Source organism: Podarcis gaigeae (genome assembly GCF_964106915.1).
Source record: "Podarcis gaigeae genome assembly, chromosome: 7".
NCBI lineage: Eukaryota > Metazoa > Chordata > Lepidosauria > Squamata > Lacertidae > Podarcis > Podarcis gaigeae.
The window spans coordinates 16,107,286-16,116,347 of NC_139683.1; positions in this window are offsets into that span (position 1 = coordinate 16,107,286).

The following is a 9,062-nucleotide window of genomic DNA, read 5'->3' on the forward strand; positions in this document are numbered from 1 at the left end:
GCTCCGTCTTGATCAAGGCAACGCAAACACACGTGCGCGCGCATGCACACGCACACGCTTCTTCCACACGCCTCTTTAATCAAGGCAAAGCGTGTGCTCGGCGCTGTACAGGCTGACTTGGCCTGCGTCAATCTTGGCCGTCTTTAAGCACCGAGTCCTTTTTAAGGGTTTTTTTTTCCCGGAGGGGGCATCCCTGTTGCCCGATTTGTGTTGTGGGGGTAGGCTAGGAAAGAAGGAAGGAAAAAGAACTTTGCACTTTGCACACGCTCAGGAGCATAGGAAACTGAGTCGGACAATTGTCCCGTCTATCTCTGCATTGGCCACATTGAGTGGCAACAGGGATCTCCAGGATTTCAGGCGCGGATCTCTCCCAGTCCAACCCGGAGACCTTTACACGTGCAAAGCTGATGTTCTGCTCTTGAGCTAAGGCCCCTTTTTAAAAGCATTGTGCACCCTTGCTTGGGAGTGAGACCGATTAAACTCGATGGGGGCTTACTTCTGAGTAGGAAAATGCTGTTGGAATGACTCCCCAGCTAAGTCATACTCAAGAGCAGACCCCTTGAAATCAAGACTAAAGTTACCGAAATGCACCAATTTCAACAGGTCTGCTCTGAGCTGCAGCAAAAATCAGCCAAGAACCTGGTGGTACTGTAAAGATTAGTACAAGTTTTATTGCTGCCTGATAGCTTTCATGGCTTTAATCAGGTGTGGGTAACCTTTGAGCCTCCTGATGCAGCTCCCATCATCCTTGGGCATTAGCAATGCTTGTTGAGACAGATGGGAGTTGTAGTTTAGCAACATCAGGAAGGCCAAAGGTTCCCCACCCCTGGCCTAGATGCATGGAGTGTTGGCCACCACTGATATGTAAATATATGCATGTTCCTGTTGTGCTAAAAGTAAAGGGACCCCTGACCATTAGGTCCAGTCGTGGCCAACTCTGGAGTTGCGGCGCTCATCTCGCTTTATTGGCCGAGGGAGCCGGCGTACAGCTTCCAGGTCATGTGGCCAGCATGACTAAGCCACTTCTGGTGAACCAGAGCAGCGCACAGAAATGCCATTTACCTTCCCGCTGGAGCGGTACCTATTTATCTACTTGCGCTGGCGTGCTTTCGAACTGCTAGGTTGGCAGGAGCAGGGACCAAGCAATGGGAACTCACCCTGTTGTGGGGTTTCAAACCGCCGACCTTCTGATCAGCAAGTCCTAGGCTCTGTGGTTTAACCCACAGCGCCACACGCATCCCTCCTGTTTTGTTACTATTGTAGTAAAATAGTAACCTCTTACTGTTTCGTTCTCTTCCTGTTCCAATTGTGCCTTTGAAAGTGGGGTGAAATAGCCAAAGATGTGGGAAGAGCAGCCAGCCAGGAGTCTGAACTAGGTTGTCCAGATGCAAAAGAGGACAGGGATGATGCTACAGATGAGCGAATGGGCATCTCGCCTCTTGCATCTTGTGTATACAGCTTGCAGGATGTGTAGTGGTTACCTGGTATCCACATGGATGTTTCTTCAAGTATGCACCTGAGGCGGGGGAAAGATGCTCGGTCTGCCCCTTTGCACATTACGGAAGTGGGCTTTTGCACATTCCTCACAATGGTGATTTGGGAGTTGTCGTTGTAGATCCATGCAGATATATGTGTTTCACATTCATCAGATACTATTCAAGGTTCAGCAGCGGAGCAGAATTCCATCACTCCACCCATAATTCGAACGAATGGGGGAAAGTCTCTGTCCATACTGAAGTTAGGTTTCCAGGATCTGCTTCAGACTGCAGACCTTGCTGTGTCACAAGGTGATAGGTTCTCCTTATGTTCTTATGTTCCAGCAAGAAAAAGCGCTCTGCAGAAGCAGGCTTGTGAGCTCACAGGCATTGCAGACGCAAGTGTGCCTCTAGCATGGGTAGGCAAACAAAGGCCCGGGGGCTGGATCCGGCCCAGTCACCTTCTAAATCCGGCCCGCGGACGGTCCGGGAATCAGCGTGTTTTTACATGAGTAGAATGTGTCCTTTTATTTAAAATGCATCTCTGGGTTACAGTGGTACCTCGGGTTACAGACGCATCAGGTTACAAACTCCACTAACCCAGAAATAGTACCTTGGGTTAAGAACTTTACTTCAGGATGAGAACAGAAATCATGCTCCGGCGGCGTGGCAGCAGCAGGAGGCCCCATTAGCTAAAGTGGTACCTCAGGTTAACAACAGTTTCAGGTTAAGAACAGACCTCTGGAATGAATTAAGTTCTTAAGCCGAGGTACCACTGTATTTGTGGGGCCTGCCTGGTGTTTTTACATGAGCAGAATGTGTGCTTTTATTTAAAATGCATCTCTGGGTTATTTGTGGGGCATAGGAATTTGTTCATTTCCCCCCCAAAAATATAGTCCCCCCCCCAAGGTCTTTGTGACAGTGGACCTGCCCCCTGCTGAAAATGTTTGCTGACCCCTGCTCTAGAGGCTTACAGGTATTCATGCATGCTCTGTTAATGAAGCAGGGTGCATCTCTTTATGCAGACATGCATCCCTACCCATGACCACCAGTTCTTACATGCAACTCTTTGGATCTTTGCATGAGATAAAAAGGTAAAAGTAAAGGACCCCTGGATGGTTATGTCCAGTCAAAGGTGACTATGGGGTTGTGGCACTCATCTCGCTTTCAGGTCAAGGGAGCTGGCGTTTGTCCACAGACAGCTTCCCGGGGTCATGTGGCCAGCATGACTAAACTGCTTTTGGCGCAACAGAACACAGTGACAGAAACCAGAGCACACAGAAACACAGTTTACCTTCCTGCTGCAGTGGTGCCTATTTATCTACTTGCACTGGCATGCTTTTGAACTGCTGGGTTTGCAGGAGCTGGGACAGAACTCACCCCATCACGCAGATTCGAACTGCTAACCTTCTGATAAGCAAGCCCAAGGGGCTCAGTGGTTTAGACCACAGCGCCACCTGTGTCCCATTGTCTTTGCATTAGAGCAGCAGGAAGGGGATACTGTGGACCTTCAGATATTATTGGGTTGCAACATCCATCGTCCCTGATCATTGGATAGGGAATCCATTCGAGTCCCACCAATTTCTGAAGGTTTCCCATGTCTGCATCTGAATCTTTTGATTTCTACAATCCTGAAATGCATCACACCGTTTGTTTTTTCATTGCTTGTTTTCCCCATTATTATTTTTTTAATTATTGCTTGTAAATCCTTTTTTTCAAAACCACCCACCCAGCCTGTGTTTGCACTTCCTCCAGCCTTATAAAAAGGCAGGTGGAGCAGCCATGAGGAGCCGCTCCATAAATGCAATGCCAGCCATTTGCTCCACTCACAGAAGATTGTAAGCCATTTTGAGCAGATTGCAAAAGCATTATATAAATATGTACCAATGTTTTAATATTGTTGTGAGGCTGTGGGTTGGGGCAGTAAGGGTCAATGGAACCAGAGATAGCTTGAACAGCCCTAGCGTAATTGCCAAGTATCTTCCTTTTCTTAGGGGAATCAGCTGATGGTTTTCAGTGGATTGGAAATAACTGAGAACTGTATACCTTTCTCTTCGCGGATCTCTACACGGGGAAGAAACGCTATAAATAAGTCAGAAATAAAATAGTTATAACAAAAGAAAAAAAATGCTTTGGAAAATCACATAGATTTATTTATTTTACTCTCCAGCGCCATCTGGTGTTGCATGTTTATAACGCATTCAAAAGTTGTTTTTGACTAAAATAGCTGAGTCCTCTCTCTTTTCTTTCCACCCTTTGCTAAGGATGATGTATAATATAGAGCAGTGTTTCCCAAACTTGGGTCTCCAGCTGCTTTTATTGGACTACAATTCCCATAATCTCTGACCACTGGTCTTGCTAGCTAGGGATGATGGGAGTTGTAGTCCAAAAAAAAAAAAAAAAAAAGAAAGCTGGAAACTCAAGTTTGGGAAACACTTATCTAGAGGCACTTCCAGGCTTTCACTATTTTCAGGTAGGATTCAACCACACAGCAGCAAATTAAGGTTGTGCAATGTATGGAAGTGAGAGCTGGACCATAAAGAAGGCTGATCGCCGAAGAATTGATGCTTTTGAATTATGGTGCTGGAGGAGACTCTTGAGAGTCCCATGGACTGCAAGAAGATCAAACCTCTCCATACTGAAGGAAATCAACCCTGAGTGCTCACTGGAAGGACAGATTGTGAAGCTGAGGCTCCAGTACTTTGGCCACCTCATGAGAAGAGAAGACTCCCTGGAGAAGACCCTGATGTTGGGAAAGATGGAGGGCACAAGGAGAAGGGGACGACAGAGGACGAGATGGTTGGATAGTGTTTTCGAGGTTACCAGCATGAGTTTGACCAAACTGCGGGAGGCAGTGGAGGACAGAGGTGCCTGGCGTTCTCTGGTCCATGGGGTCACGAAGAGTCGGACACGACTAAACGACTAAACAACAACAACAATTATGGTTGACTGGGAACTCATGCACAACAAATCTGTTTTATCCGAAAGATTGTTCTATTTGTGGCAGGAAAATGCATTGGAGAGCATGGGAAAATGCTTGCTTTGATCTGGACTGGACTGGTTGGCATCTATCTGCCTTGGGAGACAATGGAGGAGTGTGCCTTTAGAGGTGAAGTCAAAGTGTTGAAGAGTTACAGCACCTGCTGTGGCTGTAGAGACCAATGTGGGAGAGACATGTTTTGTTGCAGCTGGGGCAGGTGAAGGCATCCGGCTGTGCTGATACAGGTGCACCATGGCATTCCTTTCTGCGATCCTCCCAGCTGTCATTCCTTCTCTGGTCACTGCTATACAACCTGACCGATCACCTCCAGGCGCTGAAGAATCTCCCCCACGAACAAATCGGAATGAATGCTCAATAAACAGGCTATCCGGAAGCACCGTGGGTTGTGCTTGTGATTGCAATTTGAGAGAGAGCGACAAAGGCTGAGTTTGGGCTATGTGGGCAACTTAGAGTGTTGACTGTCTCTCTGGAGATCTGATGTGGGGGCTGTGGACTTTGAAGTGTTCAAGCTGTGCCTCTGTTGCATAGGCTGTACACAACCTATATATCTGCATATACAGTGGTACCTTGGGTTAAGAACTTAATTCGTTCTGGAGGTCCATTCTTAACCTGAAACTGTTCTTAACCTGAGATACCACTTTAGCTAATGGGGCCTCCCGCTGCTGCCGCGCCGCCGCCACACAATTTCTGTTCTCATCCTGAAGCAAATGGAGGAGTCCCATATGACCAGAGATTATGCCATTGTGTGTTGGGTGAGGTAGAATCCACAGAGCACATTTTACTGAGCTGTCCCTTCTACAACGATTTAAGACAGTATCTTATAACCCCATACTTACCCCAGCTTAGTCCCCGACAAAGAGGAAAGCAGACAGCATATCTGCTAAATAAGTCTTCTAGGAAAACAACTTTGTCAGTGGCTAAATTCCTTTTCCTGGCACTCAAGCGTCGGAAACATACAATTGAATGCCTTGATGTGGGTTATCTGTGAGAGGTTTAGTGCTGTGGCCCTACCTTATTCATGTACCCCTATGATGTTTTAGTTCATAATTCTGTATTGTGTTTTATTTCTGTGTTTTATTTCTGACTATCGGTCGAATAAAGGAAATTGATTGATTGATTGATTGATTGATCCTGAAGCAAAGTTCTTAACCTGAGGTACTATTTCTGGGTTAGTGGAGTCTGTAACCTGAAGCAACTGGAACCTGAGGTACCACTGTATATGTTGTGCAGATGCCTGATCATCTTCCAAAGCAGCTACTCTATTCCAAACTTAAAAATGGAAAGTGTAATTGTTATGTACTGAGTTGAATAGGATCCAAACTGCAGCAGTCTGATTGGTCCTAGAACAATAGGATCCAAAAGGCAGCAGTCTGATTGGTCCTAGAACAATGCAGCAGTATGATTGGTTGGCAGGAACCACCCAATCATGCTCCAGATAGAAGTGAATCCACAACCTGATTGGCTTACAGTAGAATTCCGGAATTAGCCAATCATGTGCAGCCCATTGTGTAAATAATGTATATAAAGCAGATACTTTGAGGGGACATTCATTCATTCCTCCTCACCACTATGAGCTGAATAAAGAGCATGAAATCACTTTGCGACTCTGAGTATATTTCAGTAATGCTGGTGGTCAACCAAAGAGGTTCAAACACTCTCTCAGGGCAAATCTTTAAAACTGTAGTATAAACACCAATAACTGGGAAACAATGGCCTGCAAGTGCTCCAATTGGAGAACAGCCTTTACCAAAGGTGTCATGGGCTCGAACTCAGGACGAAAGGGAGAAATGAGCTAACAGGAAGGCACGCTTGGCAAACCCTCACCATGATCAACTCCCGCCCCGAAACCTATGTCCCCACTGTGGAAGGACGTGTGGTTCCAAAATTGGCCACCACAGTCACTTACGGACTCACTGTTAAAAGCGTGTTTATGGAAGACAATCTTACTCAGCTGCAAGTGATTACGAAAGAAGAAGAAAAATAAGATATATTAGCAAGCATTTAAAAACACCAACAAGCCTCCTGTAGTAGTAGCAATAGTAAATTATTATTATTATTATTATTATTATTATTATTATTATTATTAATTTATTTATTTATCATTTATACCCCACCTATATGGCTGGGCTTCCCCAGCCACTCTGGGCGGCTTCTAGCAAAATATTAAAATACAGTAATTCATCAAATATTAAAAGCTTCTCTAAACAGGGCTGCCTTCAGATGTCTTCTAAAAGTCAGATCGTTGTTTATTTCTTTGACATCTGATGGGAGGGTGTTCCACAGGGTGGGTGCCACTATCTTCTAATGGATGCCACACCTGGGTAAGTTTTGTGTCCTTGGAACTTCTTGCTACTCAGAGAGCTGGAATGAGTGTGTGTCTCTTTTTCTCTGTGTGTATAATGCATATACTCTGCCTAGCCACATTCAACAAAATGAAGGGAAATGGGATTAATTTGAAAGCCTTGGGCTATTTTTCTCATTAAATGGAATGAAAAAGACTCCTGGAAGATCATCAGAGGCCTCTTCTCCAATCCTGTTTGCAGCATTCTGCTAGGTTTCAGAAACCTCCAACAGGATTTCTCATTTTTGTACCCAGTATACACACACACACCCTAGTAGGTGTGGCTATAATAAGTGCCTGTGACTGTGTATCAGGTTTCAAGATCCTTTAAAAAAAATCTTTATTCATCTTACTCGTGTTGTGCCAAACCAGCACACCGCATTCTGGTTGGACTGCATAGTTGCAACTATCTATGGAGTCATGTTGCAATTTCCAAGCATGAAAGAGGTGCTTGGTAGTAATAAAAATGATACAGCATAGGTCTGATCCTGAGCTGGGATAGGAATTACCCTGACGTAGAAACTCTGGTTTCTGGTGTAGGAGGGTTTCAGAGATGAGCCGCCAACAACGAAATTGTGTCAACGCTCGAAAAAGGATTTAAAGGAGTTTGCTCCAGACTAGATGAGGCTTTGCTCTGCTCTAGCAGGGCTATTCTTATGTTTTTAAGCAGAGGCTGTAAAATACACTTATGTGTAGATAAAAGGCAAACCTTTTGGAGCAATAATACTAATACTAATAATAACAACAATAATTTATTATTTATACGCTGCCCATCTGGCTGGCTTTCCCCAGCCATTCTGGGCATCTCCCAACAAGAAATTAAAAATACATTAAAACATCAGTCATTAAAAACTTCCCTATCCCTAGGGCTGCCTAGATGTTTTCTAAACATCAGATAGTTGTTAATTTCTTTGACAGCTGATGGGAGGGCGTTCCACAGGGCAGGCACCACTACCAAGAAGGCCCTCTGCCTGGTTCCCTGTAACTTTGCTTCTTGTAGTGAGGGAACCGCCAGAAGGCCCTCAGAGCTGGACCTCAAAGGAGGAATAGGATGGGGAGAAATAATGGAGCATAGGATGGAGCTTGATTGTCTGGAATGCACTACTGCAAAAGCACCACTCAGAATGCATTCAGACCAGGCATAGACAAACTTGGCCCTCCAGATGTTTTGGGACTACAACTCCCATCATCCCTGACCACTGGTCCTGTTAGCTAGGGATGATGGGAGTTGTAGTCCCAAAACATCTGGAGGGCCAAGTTTGCCTATGCCTGACTCAAACATTGCGATTATTGTGTTTGTTTCCTGGTTAGATTGCTGCCATTTCTATTCTGGTTTCTATCATTCTGTTTACACAGCAGTGCCTGCTGCATTATGGAACTGCGGCTTTTTGATCATGTTGCCCTAAAATTCATTCCAAGTGAAAATCCATTCTACCCCACCAGGTGGGCTTGGTGTGATGCAACAGCGGGCATCAATCTCCACCGTTCTGTGCCTCCATGAGTCACCCATGGGAAATATCTGAATGCTGGAATACCACCCTAAATTTTGTCGCATGGCGGGGTGCATAAAAGCAGTGGGAAAATTGCAGCACAAAACTCCCACGATTTTCTGGGTTAACCAAGTTGCAAACTCCCCCTGCCCTTCCCATTAATATTCATATGAGCACTAAATGGAATGGAAATGAAATGGAATTGAGTGCTGCCTCAGTGCACAGCTATGGTGTTGCCTATGTGTTGGTTGCATTGATCAGTCCCAGTTTATTGAGAACAACAACAGCAAAAGGGTTGCTCCAATAGAATTTAAATTCATCTTTGCAGATTTTCAGCAATAATGCTTGCTGGATCATGTCCTTCTACAAAGGAAGGCAAGTGAGGAATGTCATTAGACAGGTTTCCCTTGCAGGTGGCAGCTGTTCTGTGGTCCTCTGCTGGCACACAGCAGCTGCAAGTCTTTTTCAACTGGGCATTTAAGCCAGGAACACGCTTGGGGCATTGAGACCATAGTCCCATGCAGATGGTGTGTTCCAGAGAAACTGGTCCTCCGTGCTTCTATTCACGGCTTCTTAATTTCAGTTTTGTGCTCCTGAAATTCAGCAGGGCTGGAGTTCTGCAGCAGTGAAGCGGCACAGCCACAAATCAGTCCCTGCCAGATTTTGCTTTCGTCAAAGATAGCCATCTCATCAACGTCAAAATTTAATGGCGACCCAGTACCCTGCCGAGATTTTGCAGACACCTAAATGAATAA